General features: G+C 32.2%; 2 protein-coding genes and 1 long non-coding RNA gene across 4 annotated transcripts in view; 1 reads left to right on the forward strand and 2 right to left on the reverse strand.

Moving 5' to 3' along the window:
- LOC111417459 (protein decapentaplegic-like) overlaps window positions 1-5,673 on the reverse strand; it is a 73,943-nt gene extending 68,270 nt beyond the window's left edge. The window contains exon 1 of the mRNA XM_023049741.2: window positions 5,155-5,673. The gene's annotated coding sequence lies outside the window, so the exon portion shown is untranslated. The remainder of the gene's footprint in view (window positions 1-5,154) is intronic.
- The window catches only part of LOC139432213 (uncharacterized), a 200,625-nt gene that overhangs the window by 130,170 nt on the left and 54,542 nt on the right, over window positions 1-15,913 (reverse strand). The window lies entirely within an intron of this gene.
- On the forward strand, window positions 9,758-11,581 carry LOC139432241 (uncharacterized). Of its 2 annotated transcripts, XR_011642103.1 has the most exons (4): window positions 9,758-10,420; window positions 10,483-10,859; window positions 10,916-11,033; window positions 11,126-11,581. It is a non-coding gene; the product is annotated as an uncharacterized lncRNA (long non-coding RNA). The 2 variants fall into 2 exon arrangements; XR_011642102.1 differs by lacking the exon at window positions 11,126-11,581 and having other exon boundaries at window positions 9,759-10,420; window positions 10,916-11,089.

Here is a 15,913-nt window from a genome sequence, read left to right on the forward strand (position 1 = left end):
AGTTTTTAACCTCATAAATTTTTTAATGCCTTCGAAATTGTTCCTATGATACGCCTATGCTTATTAGTTTTCTCATACCAGCCTTAAAAATTAAACGCAAAAGTGGGAAATTCAAACACCTTACAATCATTGTTGAACGCTCTGTAGTTCTAGGTCTAGTATTAGTTCTAGTTTTACACTAGCACTATCACTAGAACTAACACAAGACCTAGAATTAGAATCATTCGAGTTATAAATTAAAAAGGAACAGAAATAAGAGGGTTTGGTCGGAAAAGATGATTCTGGTGAATGTTCCAGAGACAGGACGTCGCGCATTATTTCTTTATGTAGGTAAAATAACGGTGCGACGTACTGTCTAGAACACACCATCTTTTCCGATTAGACGAAACTTACCTTCCCCCGCAAAGCTTATTTCTGTTCTTTTTAATTTATAATAATTTATCCGATAAACGCAATTATTTGACATATTTTGGTAAAATCCGCGATCACTAAAATGTAATACTATACAGGATGTACAAAAAGTATGGAATAATGGTTCTACAGCCTAAACTTCAACTTATATTAAAAAAAGTTTTAAATAAAAGTTACTGGAAACTATTTTCCGCATATCTTGGCGTAGAAACAAAATAAAAATCTTGACGGCAGTTTGAGTTACGACATGGTGAGTGTGTTTTTAAATGGAACACCCTGTATATTTTAAAGCTTTTGGATTCTTTTTGACAAGGTGTTGCAAAATGCCATAAGGTTTTAATGCTTTAAACTGCATAGTTTTCGAGATATTAAAACTTTTATTTAAAAAGATTTGACGTAGTGACAACCAAATTATGGCGTCATTATGGAATAGACAACCTAAGCCTTGACGTCATACTGATGGGCGGAGCTTATATCGACTCCAAACATCTTCGTTGCTAACGATAAATCTCCATATTCAATTTTTCAATTAGTGTTAAAACAACATAAACTAAGTGACATTTTAGATGACATTTTAAATGACACTTTTATGGCGATTTATCTTAGCAACTGTGGTTAGCAACGAAGATCTTTGGAGTCGGTATAAGCTCCACGCATCCCTGTGATGTCAAAATGCTGACCTGCACAATTATGACACTTGAAACTGCAGAAATATTTATGATGATCTTTGTCGACTGAGTGGAAAGCAAAAAAGCTATAGATATACTGCTTAAGTCTTATATAATAAATTGCCCTCGGAAATTAGAACACTCCAGAAAAATAAATTTTTAAATGTCATGGCGGAGTTTTTGCTAAGAAATGCGTTCTACTCAGTCGATGAATATCTAAGTAGCAGTGTTACTATGTAATTTAAAATTATAGTTAGTGTGAACTGTACCTTTGGCACAATAAAGTTTATTCTATTCTATTCTATTAGAACTAACACAAGACCTAAAATAAGTACCATTCGGGTTATAAATTAAAAAGTCGAAATAAGGATGTGGGGAAAGCAGTGTTTTGGTCCAATCGGAAAAGATGGTCTTGGTGTATGTTCCAGAAACAAGACGTCGCGTCTTATTTTTTTATGTAGGTAAAATAAAGGCGCGACGTACTGTCTAGAACGCACCATCTTTTCCGATTGCACGAAACCTCCCTCTCCCCGCAGAGCTTATTTCTGTTTTTTTTTTAATTTATAATAATTTATCCGATAAACACAATTATTTGACATATTTTAGTAAAATCCGCGATGAAATCCACCCAGCCGTTTTCGACACAACGGCGTCTTGCTAAACCGCGATTTTCCACGAAACTCTAAGAAATATCGAAGAAATAAAATATGAACCTCATTAAGAACACCTCAGGCTACCACCTGTACAAAATTAAAATTTTTTCGTTTGATAGTTTTTGAGAAAAAAAATCGCGAAGCGGACAAAGCTGCCTGTACTGTAAAAAATCGGGTACTTTTTTTATTTAACTCGCGATAAAAAGAAAACCGCGGATCCGAAAATTTTCAAATTAACATATGTTACATAAAAATGTTCAGTAATTTATAACAAATTTTTCTGCATCTTTTTTTATCGAGCGGTTGCGCAGATATCGATCTCTAAATTGAGGGGCTTTGACTTTTGGCACGGATAGTAGTTCTCAGTCTAGTGTTAGTTCTAGTTTTACACTAACACTATTACTAGAACTAACACAAGACCTAGAACTAGAATCATTCGGGTTTAGCCCTCTTTAGAGACGTGCGGCTAAACCCGAATGATTCTAGTTCTAGGTCTTGTGTTAGTTTTAGTTCTACACTATCTCTGGCAAGTTCCACTTGATGAGCAATGAACTTACGATATCGGACTTGTCCATTTCTTCCATTTTCTTTGCTAAACGTGGCTAAACTGTACGTCCCTACTCATTCACAATCACCACCACACTAAAAGCACAGAAACTAAAGATGAATATCAATGAACACGTGCGAACACGTTCGAAATCGATCGAAATCACGTGAGAATACCACGTGAACAAAACAAAATAATCTACCTTTTCATACAAAAGTGTTATTTTTAATTGTAATAACTAGAAGGTTTTAAATTAAAAAAGTTACCTTAAAATAAGATGTTCAAAAAGTGCTGTTAAACAATAAGGACACACTTTTAATTCAAGAACTTTTTATCTTTCGCTAAAATTATATTCGTAATTTAATACAATAAATTTTGCGATTTAAAATCAACAACTGACATTATTAAAGTAACTATCTGGTAGTAACAACAGTTATCACTTTTAAAACAAAAGGATATTGGTTAAGAGTCATCTTATTTTAAAATGACATTTTTCTCTCAGTGTAGTTCTCAGTCTAGTGTCAGTCCTCAGACGCACGGCTAAACCCGATATTTTCTAGTTCTAGGTCTAGTGTTAGTTCTAGTTTTACACTAGCACTATCACTAGAACTAACACAAGACCTAGAACTAGAATCATTCGGGTTTAGCCGTCTTGAGAGACGTGCGGCTAAATCCGAATGGTTCTAGTTCTAGGTCTAGTGTTAGTTCTAGTTTTACACTAGCACTATCACTAGAACTAAAATCATTTGTTATATACCATTGTATAGTGCGGAAAATTTCCTATTGATTCTACATGATCACGGAGTTTTGTTCGTAACATATAAGAAAGTTATGGCACCGTAAATATTTATGTACGGCAATTATACGCGGTTTTTACAGTTTTTGGGGGGAAAATGCTTGTGCAACCATGCGATCTGCTAAAGTTGTATACCACTGTATAAAGCGACAAATTTCCTATGTATTCTGTGTAGTAACGAAGTTTTGTCTGTATCATATACAAAAGTTATGGCGCTGTAAAGATTTACTTACGAAAATTTCACTCGGTTTTTGTAGTTTATCGGGGAAAATGCTTGTGCCATAATACCATCTACTAAAGTTATGTACCATTGTATAGAGCGGAAAATTTCCTATGGATTGTAGGTGGTCACGGAGTTTTGTTCGTATCATATAAGAAAGTTATGGCACCGTAAAACAAACCATTTCTAGTTGTTTTCTAGTGTAATTTTTGCTTAAAAGTGTAACCAATAGCAACCCTTCCTTTTTGGCGTTTCAATTTGAAAACATTCCTCCGAATTAAAAAATAGAATATAGTAATAATGAAGTATGCGTCATCGTTTTTCTGCCTAATCGTATGGTGTTATGTGTATATGGTAATAATCGTTTAGCCCAAGAGAATTTCTCGTCTGAAATTGACGATTTAATTGGCGGACCCCCAAGTTCGTTTCTAATTTTCAGTCTAGTGTTAGTTGTAGTGGCAGTGGTAGGTAATACTAGTTAGCATAAGATATTACTATGTTGTATACTTTTATTGAAGTAAAACTAGAATTAATACAAGACCTAGAACTAGAATCATTCGGGTTTAGCCGTCTTGAGAGACGTGCGGCTAAACCCGAATGTTTCTAGTTCTCGTTCTAGTTTTACACTAGCACAATCATTAGAACTAATACAAGACGTAGAACTAGAATCATTCGGATATAGCCGTCTTGAGAGACGTGCGGCTAAATCCGAATGTTTCTAGTTCCCGTTCTAGTGTTAATTCTAGTTTTACACTATCACTAGAACTAACACAAGACCTAGAACTAGAATCATTCTGATTTAGCCGTCTTGAGAGACGTGCGGCTAAATCCGAATGTTTCTAGTTCTCGTTCTAGTTTTACACTAGCACAATCACTAGAACTAACACAAGACCTACAACTAGAATCATTCGGGTTTAGCCGTCTTGAGAGACGTACGGCTAAATCCGAATGTTTCTAGTTCCCGTTCTAGTGTTAATTCTAGTTTTACACTATCACTAGAACTAACACAAGACCTAGAACTAGAATCATTCTGATTTAGCCGTCTTGAGAGACGTGCGGCTAAACCCGAATGTTTCTAGTTCTCGTTCTAGTTTTACACTAGCACAATCACTAGAACTAACACAAGACCTAGAACTAGAATCATTCGGATTTAGCCGTCTTGAGAGACGTGCGGCTAAACCCGAATGATTCTAGTTCTAGTTCTTGTGTTAGTTCTAGTGATAGTGTAAAACTAGAGAGACGTGCGGCTAAATCCGAATGTTTTTAGTTCTCGTTCTAGTGTTAGTTCTAGTTTTACACTATCACTAGAATTAACACAAGACCTAGAACTAGAATCATTCGGGTTTAGCCGCACGTCTCTCAAGACGGCTAAACCCGAATGATTCTAGTTCTATGTCTAGTGTTAGTTCTAGTTTTACACTAGCACTATCACTAAAATTAAAATCATTCGGGTTTAGCCATCTTGAGAGACATGCGACTAAACCCAAATATTTCTAGTTCTTTTCTAGTGTAATTTTTGCTTAAATCTGACCAATAGCAACCCTTCTTTTTGGCTCCTCCGAATTAAAAAAAATAGAATATAGTAAAAATGAAGTCTGCGTCATCATTTTTCTGCCGAATCGTATGGTAATATATGTATATAGTAATAATCATTTAGCCCGAGAGAATTTCTCGTCTGAAATTGACGATTTAATTGGGGGTCCGTTCAATTGCTCCATGAGTAACGCCTCATCGTAAACGTCGGGATTCTTAGTCACTTGGTGAGGCGAGTTTAATTCGCTTAAGTACTTATGGTGATTTTCTGTACAAATGATTCTCTGGTAAACGAATTCCATAAAAAAAAAATTAAATTTTTTTACCTTATTTGTTTTTGGTCCAATATCTTCGTTATAATCCTATTTAGATTTTGTTCTAAATCCTCTTATTTTCGGGAGGGTTTTGTTGTCTCTCTTTCTCTCTCTCGTTGAGCACTTTTTTCAGCGGACTTGCGGATCACATCTCAACGGGCACTTCGCGTAAAATCCGGGTGGTAAAAACGGTGGTCGTAGACGGACGCACAACACCTCGATCATCACTCCTCTCTTCTCAACAGGGCCCGGATTTCGCGGTTACTCGCGTAAATTAGGAAACGGCAACGGCCCACACGAGAATTATAACCCAACAACTCTCTGCGTGTTATTATTATTATTTTTTTTTTGTTTTTTAAGTAAGAAAAAATAAAAATTGAAAATAATGAGGACGACTCTTCTCGGTTTAAGACTTTCGCACACTGGCGTCGCGCGCGACTCTGACGCTTATAGAAGTCCTCCTCGTAGAGAAGTCCTTCGTCGTCGCCGTCGTCGTCGTCGTCGTCGTCGTCGTCGTGGTAATCGTTGTCGTCGTCGTCGTCACAGCTCGTAAGTAGGTAGAGGAGGTGTAAAGGCAGAATGGCAGCGACGCGGATCGGATCGGCCTCTTTGCTTGGTAGACTTACTGTCGTCGCTCCTCTCTTCTTCTTCGTCTCTGCGCGCCCTCCGCGGATTCACTCACTCACTACTCGCGGGCTCCTTGAAAACGAACGTTCTCCGTCGTCGTCGTCTGTATAACGGGAGAACCAAGCCGTTCTCTCCACGCACGCAGGAGAGTTTTACTTGCGCGTTTTGCGCCGATACTCTCGGTTCTCTTCTTTATGCGAACTAAATTCACTAAATAGTCGTGGAGACGACGCAAATCAACTCAATATGGCGATAAGATGATGTTAATTCAGTTATTTTGGATATATTTCATCTCAATTTGATTATTGAAACAAAGATTTTTGAGTGCAAAAATTGTTTTGATTACGTTGTTGTGTGTCGTTATTGCTAATTAAAGATAAACGACCTACCTCAATATATAAATTGTAACATCTTACGTTGTTGTTTTGATTTTATGCCCTTTAAACCCTTCCAAGGAATTCAATTGCTCAATTATTGCTTGTATTAATATTAAAATATAGATCAACAAACATGTTATACATATTGTAGGCTACTAATTACTGGATTACAAAAATGGAAACAATTAACAGAGTTTCTAAATGTGTACTATAAAAATATTACAATGTCCATAGACTTTCTAGAAAATTTTGGCTTTTGACAATTTTTAGAGAATAAAGATTGCCAAAGATATGTAGATATTTTGCAAATAAATCCAAATATGTTTCAGGAAATTATCATGATTTTAAAAGCATTTCTAAAGATTTTCTATGATTCTGCAAAGATGTCCAGACATCCAAAAGAATTTCTATAGAATGTTGAATTTTTTTTAAATATTATAATCTGATCACAATTGATTAATGAATTATTTGATTTTACCCTAAATTACTACGGGTTCAAACTCAACCAAGGTTCTGATCAATAGGTCACATCAGGTTCTACTAATTGAACTACACTAATTTTAATTCTAATTCTATAAAAATATTACAATTCCATAGACTTTCTAGAAATGTTTAGTTTTTGACAATTTTTAAAGAATTTTTAAGGTTATCGGAAGAATATCTAAAGATTGCCAAAGATATGTAGATATTTTGCAAAAAAATCCAAATATGTTTCAGGAAATTATCATGATTTTAAAAGCATTTCTAAAGATTTTCTATAATTCTGCAAACATGTCCAGACATCCAGAAGAATTTCTATAAAATGTTGAATTTTTTTTTAAATATTATAATCTGTTCACAATTGATTAATGAATGATTTGATTTTACCCTAAATTACTACGGGTTCAAACTCAACCAAGCTTCTGATCAGTATGTCACTTGAGGTTCTGATAATTGAACTACACTAAATTTAATTCCAATTCTATAAAAATATTACAATGTCCATAGACTTTCCAGAAGTGTTTGGTTTTTGACAATTTTTAGAGAATTTTTAAGGTGATAGGAAGAATATCTAAAGATTACCAAAGATATGTACATATTTTGCAAAAAATTCTAAATATGTTTCAGGAAATTATCATGATTTTAAAAGCATTTCCAAAGATTTTCTATAATTCTGCAAAGATGTCCAAACATCCTTAGCTAATACTGGTTCAAGATTTTAACTTACTACTTAGTACTCCACCATTCACAGGAATCAGTATCTCTTTTAGGCGTTAGACACTGCAGGTAATAATCAAGTTCAACCTCAATAGGACTTTTTTATTGAGTACAACTTTATTTATATGTATATAATTTCTTGTTGCAGTTTCGTCTAGTCTTCTTCTCTTAGCTTGTAATTCATCATCACATTCATAACTAAAAGAACTGTTGTTGTTATCACTTTCGATTATTAATTAAAATATCCTCTTTTTAATGCAAAAAGCCGTTTTAACAATTAAAAAAAATAAATTTTTGAAATAATCGAAAATTTTTTCGAATTTTATAGTTTTCGCTGATTAAGTTTTAATAATTCGTATAAAATCGATTTCTTGGAATATGACTATGAAAATTTCCCAAAATGTTAATAAAAGTGTCCTCTTTCCAATGAACCAACCCGTTTTAAAAAATAACCTTTTGTTTTTGAGAAAACAATATTTGAAGTTTTGATAGAATTTTCGATGTTGCAATTTTCATCGATAACTTTCAAAATTCGCTATAAAATTAATTTCTTGAAGGATCTTTATGAAAATATCACCAATTATTAATTAAAGTATCCTCTTTTTAACGCAACAAGCTGTTTTGAAAAATTACTTTTAGTTCTTGAGAAATAAATTTTTTAAATAATCGAAATTTTTTTCGAATTTTGTAATTTTCGCCGATTAAGTTTTAAAAATTCGTATAAAATCGATTTCTTGGAATGTAAGTATGAAAATTTCGCAAAATGTTAATAAAAGTGTCCTCTTTCCAATGAACCAACCCGTTTTGAAAAATAACTTTTAGTTTTTGAGAAAACAATATTTGAAGTTTTGATAAAATTTTCGATGTTGCAATTTTCATCGATAGTTTTCAAAATTCGCTATAAAATTAATTTCTTCAAAGATCCTTGTGGAAGTATCACCAATTATTAATTAAAGTATCCTCTTTTAAATGGAAAAAACCGTTTTGAAAAATCACTTTTACTTCTTGAGAAATAAATTTTTTAAATAATCGAAAATTTTTTCGAATTTTGCAATTTTCGCCGATTAAGTTTTAAAAATTCGTATAAAATCGATTTCTTGGAATATGAGTATGAAAATTTCCCAAAATGTTAATAAAAGTGTCTTCTTTCCAATGAACCAACCCGTTTTGAAAAATAACTTTTAGTTTTTGAGAAAACAATATTTGAAGTTTTGATAAAATTTTCGATGTTGCAATTTTCATAGATAACTTTCAAAATTCGCTATAAAATTAATTTCTTGAAGGATCCTTGTGGAAATATCACCAATTATTAATTATAGCATCCTCTTTTTAATACAAAAAGCCGTTTTGGAAAATCACTTTCAGTTCTTGAGAAATAAATGTTTGAAATAATCGACAATTTTTTCGAATTTTGCAATTTTCGCCGATTAAGTTTTAAAAATTCGTATAAAATCCATTTCTTAGAATGTAAGTATAAAAATTTCCCAAAATATTAATAAAAGGGTCCTCTTTCCAATGAATCAACCCGTTTTCAAAAATAACTTTTAGTTTTTGAGAAAACAATATCTCAAGTTTTGATAAAATTTGCGATGCTGCAATTTTCATCTATAACTTGCAAAATCCTTTATAAAATTAATTTCTTGAAGGATCCTTGTGGAAATATCACCAATTATTAATTAAAGTATCCCCCTTTTAAGCATTTTTGAAATAATCGAACATTTTTTAATATGAGTATAAAAATTTATAAAAGATTTTATTATTTTCCAAAGATTTCCAAAAATTCCGTTTGGCTTTTCAAGATTACCCAAGGGTTCTACTTATTCCAGGGATGACTTTTTATATAAATCCTAAAATTTCTATTGCTTTATAAAGGTTCCATAAATTACCAGAAGTGTTCGGGAAAGTTATTAAGATTTTGATAATATTTCTAAAGATGTTATACGGTTATGGAAGGATCCATAGATTTTACATGACTCAGGAAGGATATCAAGAGATCTGTCAGCATCTTGGGGATTTCTGCAAAATTTCCAGAAAGTTACTGAGAACATCAATGGATTTTTTGAGAACTTCTAAGACTCTTTAGAGAATATCTAAGATTTCCTAAGGACATCTAAGGATTTTAACGCATTCCGGAGTTGTCAAATATGTTCCAGAAAGATTCTATCATTTTCAAAAGATTTCCAAGGGTTCTAGTTATCTCAGGGATTAATTTAGACATCTATATTTTGATAAGGATAAAATTTCTAATACTATTTAGGAGTTGTAATAGCACCATGAACCTTAGACTGTCTAATTTTTCATTTTCACACAAAAAGAACTAAGGAATTAGTAAGTAAATTTATTAATTTTTCTTAATTAACCCATAAAAATATGATTTAGATGTTTTTTGTTGATTTAAAATCGCACTTAAATGCGTACGAAACTTTTTTCACAAAGTGAAAAATAAGAAGTGTTTAGAATGTTCCCGAGACGCGTATAATATTGTGAAACTCGACGGTAACCACCTGTTGCTCACTCCTCAAAACCCATTTAATTTTCCTTTCGGTTTTGTCCGGTTTACGTTTTGTAAGAAGAGGTGAGCTTACGTGAAATAGACATTTTAGATTAAGACGCGTTGTATAGAGTCGAAAAGAGACGATAATATTAAGCAATTAAACGAATCCCGAAGCGATCGCCGCGTAAAATGCATTCCTTCGGCGCAGTTCCAACAATGTAAACAGAGAAATAAAAATTCAATTTAGTAATAAAATAAAAATTAAAAAGAAAAAAATAAACATTGACGGCGTCGTCGTCGTCGTCGCGGTCTCGCGCAAGGTTGCTTAGGTGTCGTAAAAAAAGTAACATTCCAATAAAAAAAATCCTCACGGTGTTAATTCCTCACCGACAATTAGACGCAATTAAATGTTAAGTAACACCTGGGAAAACTACGTTTGCTGTGTATGTGTTTTCACCGCGTGAAGATCGCGCGTCGTGTTGTCTCTTCCGACGCCGATTAAAATTCAAATTAGGTAGATATTTTCCACAGAATCCGAGATATGCAATGCGAACGGATGCAAATGAGCTTCGCGTAAAAGGAGGTAAGACGTCAATATGGGGGCTTTTTCCAATGGGAACGATCATTTTTCGTTGTTCCAAATAGAATTTTACGATCCGCTCATTGTCCGCATTGGAGATTTGACGTCAAAACGCAAATGTTAATTGATTCTTAACGGGTCAACTCTTATTTTACGACAATCCCTAATATGGAACAGTTATAATAAAAGCTTAAAAAAAATTCTTGACGTAAAATTTAAGTAATCTTATATTAGGATTTAGTGTCATAATGAAAGTCGGAGAAGAATTCGAAAAATGCGTGCTTTTTTCCGCGACGAAATTGATTCTAAGAATTCGCTGGACCTCAGGTCCTACTCCAACTATGTTCGGAATGTTTTCAAGTGGGGGAGATAACGAAAAGCTTCGGAGGATTCTTTCGTTCATCGTTTCACCATTGTTAAATTCAACTAACCTAAAGAATATGTATTATACTAATTTTTTAACATAAAATTTTTAACAATTGACGTCATTACTTTTAGGGAAGAATACCATAACAAGTGCAGAAAAAATATTATGTTAAAAAGCTTATTATCAGAAGTAGAAGAAAAATATTGAACGCAGTAACAATATCATGACGATTTGCAAAAATAACTCAAAGTACAGAAGATAAACAATAAAGGCAGACAAAATATTAATTGCAAATTTTTGCAAAAATTTTTGCGGAAAGATTTTTTGTAATGATTTTGTAGGTACAACAAATAGTATTATTAACAGATATAGAGGAAATGATAAACTCAGTAACAAAATGTATGGAAAGAATTACTATTCATCACCTTGAAGTCTGCCAACTTATTGGCCGCATGAGCTATTCTCTCTCCAAATATCTCCTATTCATCAGTTTGAATTTGCTGCTAATTGAGACATCGGAATAAAATAAGAAGCATTTTAAAGCAAATTTGATCTAGTTTTATTGTACCATAAATAATTTCTTAGTTTCCATAAATCCCGTTGTTATGGTTCTTTAAATAAAATTCTGCATGTTTTAGAGCTATCCAGGTTCATAATCAAACTAAAAATATCGTATCTCAAGAACTAATTGAGATATGCGAATGAAATATGAAGCATTTTAAAGCAAATTTGATCTAGTTTTATTGTGCCATAAATAATTTCTTAGTTTCCATAAATCCCGTTATTATGGTTCTTTAAATAAAATTCTGCATGTTTTACAGCTATTTAGGTTCATAATCAAACTAAAAATATCGTATCTCAAGAACTAATTGAGATATGCGAATGAAATATGAAGCATTTTAAAGCAAATGTGATCTATTTTCATTGTGCAATAAATGATTTCTTAGTTCCCATAAATTTCGTTTTTACGATACTTTAAACAGAATTTGGTAGTTTTACCGCTATGAAGGTAACAATTTCAAACTAAAAATATCGTATCTCAAGAACTAATTGAGATATCGGAATGAAACATGAAGCATTTTAAAGCAAATTTGATCTAGTTTTGTTGTGCCACAAATAATTTCTTAGTTTCCATAAATTCCGATGTTACGATGCTTTTAATAAAAATTTTTTACAACTATCAAGGTAACATTATCAACCTAAAAATATCGTATCTCAAGAACTAATTGAGATATGCGAATAAAATATGAAGCATTTTAAAGCAAATTTGATCTAGTTTTATTGTACCATAAATAATTTCTTAGTTTCCATAAATCCCGTTGTTATGGTTCTTTAAATAAAATTCTGCATGCTTTAGAGCTATCTAGGTTCATAATCAAACTAAAAATATCGTATCTCAACAACTAATTGAGATATCGGAATGAAATATGAAGCATTTTAAAGCAAATTTGATCTAGTTTTATTGTACCATAAATAAGTTCTTAGTTTCCATAAATCCCGTTATTATGGTTCTTTAAATAAAATTCTGCATGGTTTACAGCTATTTAGGTTCATAATCAAACTAAAAATATCGTATCTCAAGAACTAATTGAGATATGCGAATGAAATATGAAGCATTTTAAAGTAAATTTGATCTAGTTTTATCGTGCTATAAATTATTTCTTAGTTCTCATAAATTCCATTGTTACACCGCTTTTAATAGATTTTTTTTACAACTATCAAGGTAACATTATCAACCTAAAAATATCGTATCTCAAGAATTACTTGAGATATCGAAATGAAATATGAAGCATTTTAAAGCAAATTTGATCTAGTTTTATTGTACCATAAATAATTTCTTAGTTTCCATAAATCCCGTTATTATGGTTCTTTAAATAAAATTCTGCATATTTTACAGCTATCTAGGTTCGTAATTAAACTAAAAATATCGTATCTCAAGAACTAATTGAGATATCGAAATGAAATAAGAAGCATTTTAAAGCAAATTTGATCTATTTTCATTATGCCATAAATTATTTCATGGTTCCTATAAATTCCGTTGTTACACCGCTTTTAATAGAATTTTTTTTGCAACTATCAAGGTAACATTATTAACGTAAAAATATCGTATCTCAAGAACTAATTGAGATATGCGAATGAAATATGAAGAATTTTAAAGCAAATTTGATCTAGTTTTATTGTGCCATAAATTATTTCTTGGTTCCCATAAATTCCGTTGTTACGCCGTTTTTAATAGAATTTTTTTTACAACTATCATGGTAACATTATCAACCTAAAAATATCATATCTTAAGAACTAATTGAGATATCGGAATGAAATATGAAGCATTTTAAAGCAAATTTGATCTAGTTTTGTTGTACCATAAATAATTTCTTAGTTTCCATAAATCCCGCTATTATGGTTCTTTAAATAAAATTCTGCATGTTTTACAGCTATCTAGGTTCATAATCAAACTAGAAATATCGTATCTCAAGAACTAATTGAGATGTTGGAATTAAACAAGGAGCATTTTAAAGCAAATTTCATCTAGTTTCATTGTACCATAAATGATTTCTTAGTTCTCATAAATCCCGTTGTTACGTTGCTTTAAATAGAAGTCTGCACGTTTTACAGTTATCAAAGTAACATTATCACAAGGATGAATGGCCATAAACAACAAAGAGAAATCATTTCACCATTCTTATTTCCTTCCTGTTCAGTTTTAGTTTGATATTTTCATTCGGTTTTGTTCGGCTGAACAATGCAATGAGCGACAACAAAACTCCAGGAATCGATGACATTCCTGATGGAACTTGTTAGCAGCATGAGCTATTCCATCTCCAAACTCCTATTCATCAATTTAAACTCTGCCAATAGTATTATGGTGATTGGCGGCAAAATAAATCATTGACAGAAATAAAATATTATGTACAAAAGTAAAGAATTAGTAATAAAAATACTATCATGGCAGATACAAAAGAAAATTTTGTGGTCAGAAGCAAATCATCAGTCGTAGCAGCGAAATATTGGACTTGGTAATAATATTATGATGAATTGCATATAAAAACATCATGCCAGAAGAGAAATATCATAGGCAAATACAAAATATGTTGCGTAAAACCCTCTGATATAGATGCAAAATATCAATGATTATTGTAAGGAGTTCAATAGTGTAAAAGGTCAATAAAATAATCGTTAATTTATATATTCATACTTAATATAAAATATTTAGATTTTAACATTAACCTTCAATAAAATCGTTTACACGTCTCGATATCACGCCCAAGTACAAAAAAAGAATTTGAAAAACTAATCTTGTAGAAATAATTAACACCTGTAGCGTGCACATTTGAATAAATCCATTACGATTTGAAAAAAAAAGCCAAAGGTGATAATTAATTCAAACTTAACGTAAATCAACGATTTAATTACGCGTACAAGTCATTATTTTATTATTTTACTTCGTCGTTGTTATTTATTACCAAATATTCGAATAAATCAATACGGATGACATCAAAACGTCTTTGTCAGTTTTCTTTTTCTAACTTTTGAAGTTATTTTTTTTGCGCCGAAGAAGATAAACTGGTTGAAGTAGTTCTGAGAATACAATTAATTAAACATTAGCTGATTTTAATACAAAAACACAAGATGATATTTGTTAAAAAAACTTGTTAAATTGTTTTTAATGCGACGAATCAATTTTTTCGTTTGTCAATTGTTTTTGACAAACAAAATTCTAATTAAAGTGATTCCAAGTAAAAAGAAAAAGTAACTTTTCATTATTTATAGGTTTGGATTCGCTGGAAGTCGCTTTAATTATATTTCTTGGCCGACGAAGAAATGAAAAACTCCTCGGGGTCCATATAATGAGTCGTATAAAGACTATAAGAGGAAAAGTCTGCACAAATACTAACGAGTGCCATTAAAATGCCCCTGAAGAAAAAGCTTTTGTTTCATTATGTTACTGTCGGTTAATTAATTAATTGTACAAAAAGTAATAATTGGTTGTTAAGTATGAGACGTTCGGAGTGAGACCGATTAATTATTAGATAACTGTAACCTGATAGTTATCTTGGCGGCGTAATTCAGCGGTTGTAAAAAAGCAAGGTAGATTTTCAGAGTGCAGTTCTGAAACGGTGGTCGTCGTCGTGGCCGATACGTCAATGCGCTATTACTCGAAGAATGCGTAAAATGATGTTTCAGAACGACCGGGAGATGGCGGGAGGCACGTCGGCGGTGACAAGGGCAAAAAAGCGCGCCCGTTAAATGCGCCTAGCAGAACTTATCTCGAAGAATGTGGCACTTAACAGCCCCGGCAACATTTATTGCTCCACCAGTGGCGCACTTCTTCGTTTTCATCATTTCTTTTCACTTTTCACCCAATCATTTTATTCTTACCAACAATCAATCATCATCTATTTAAATTTATTCACATTTTCTTATACATAAATCCCTTAATTTTAATCATTTAGTATTATGAAGAATGATTTGGATTAGACTACGCCTATGTCTTTTTTTCTTACGTCCATTGGTCGATGGCACTTTGAGGCTAAGGTATGACACATTCCTCTATGGTACATTAAGAGAATTTTCGGACCAAAATCCAGGTGATAAGAGGACCCTTTCATTATATTCTTTTACCTTGAGAATGTTCCGACATCCGGTCAGTGGGATACCATTGAGATTTCTTAAAAGTTAAAAGATATCATCAAGTGCTAGATGACACTTTCTACCACCACTTAACGTTATTTCTTTTCAAATTCCTATTTCAAATCCTCAACTGCATTGAAATTAATAAACTAATTAGTTAAAACTTAATTTAAATCTTCTAAGTAGTTTAAATAAACATGGGAATTCCCGTTTTACAGTCTCCAGCTGCAATTAAGTATCTGGTTTTAACGATGACTATAAATAACCCTCGAGAAGATAATATTTAAAAGAAAGTACTTCGACTTTTATAGCGATGGGGGAAAGAAACAAGAATCTGTGGCCTAATTTTCGGTTAAAAATTCAACAAATATTTCATTTTAAAACATCCCCATATTTTCATTTTTTAAACATAACGAAGATGTTAACAAAATTAATGAGATACTGGGAATTAAACTAATTTCAGAGTGTAAAAAATGGTATCACACTAAGAATATCGTATC

This window comes from Onthophagus taurus, chromosome 11 (genome assembly GCF_036711975.1).
Source record: "Onthophagus taurus isolate NC chromosome 11, IU_Otau_3.0, whole genome shotgun sequence".
Classification (NCBI taxonomy): Eukaryota; Metazoa; Arthropoda; class Insecta; order Coleoptera; family Scarabaeidae; genus Onthophagus; species Onthophagus taurus.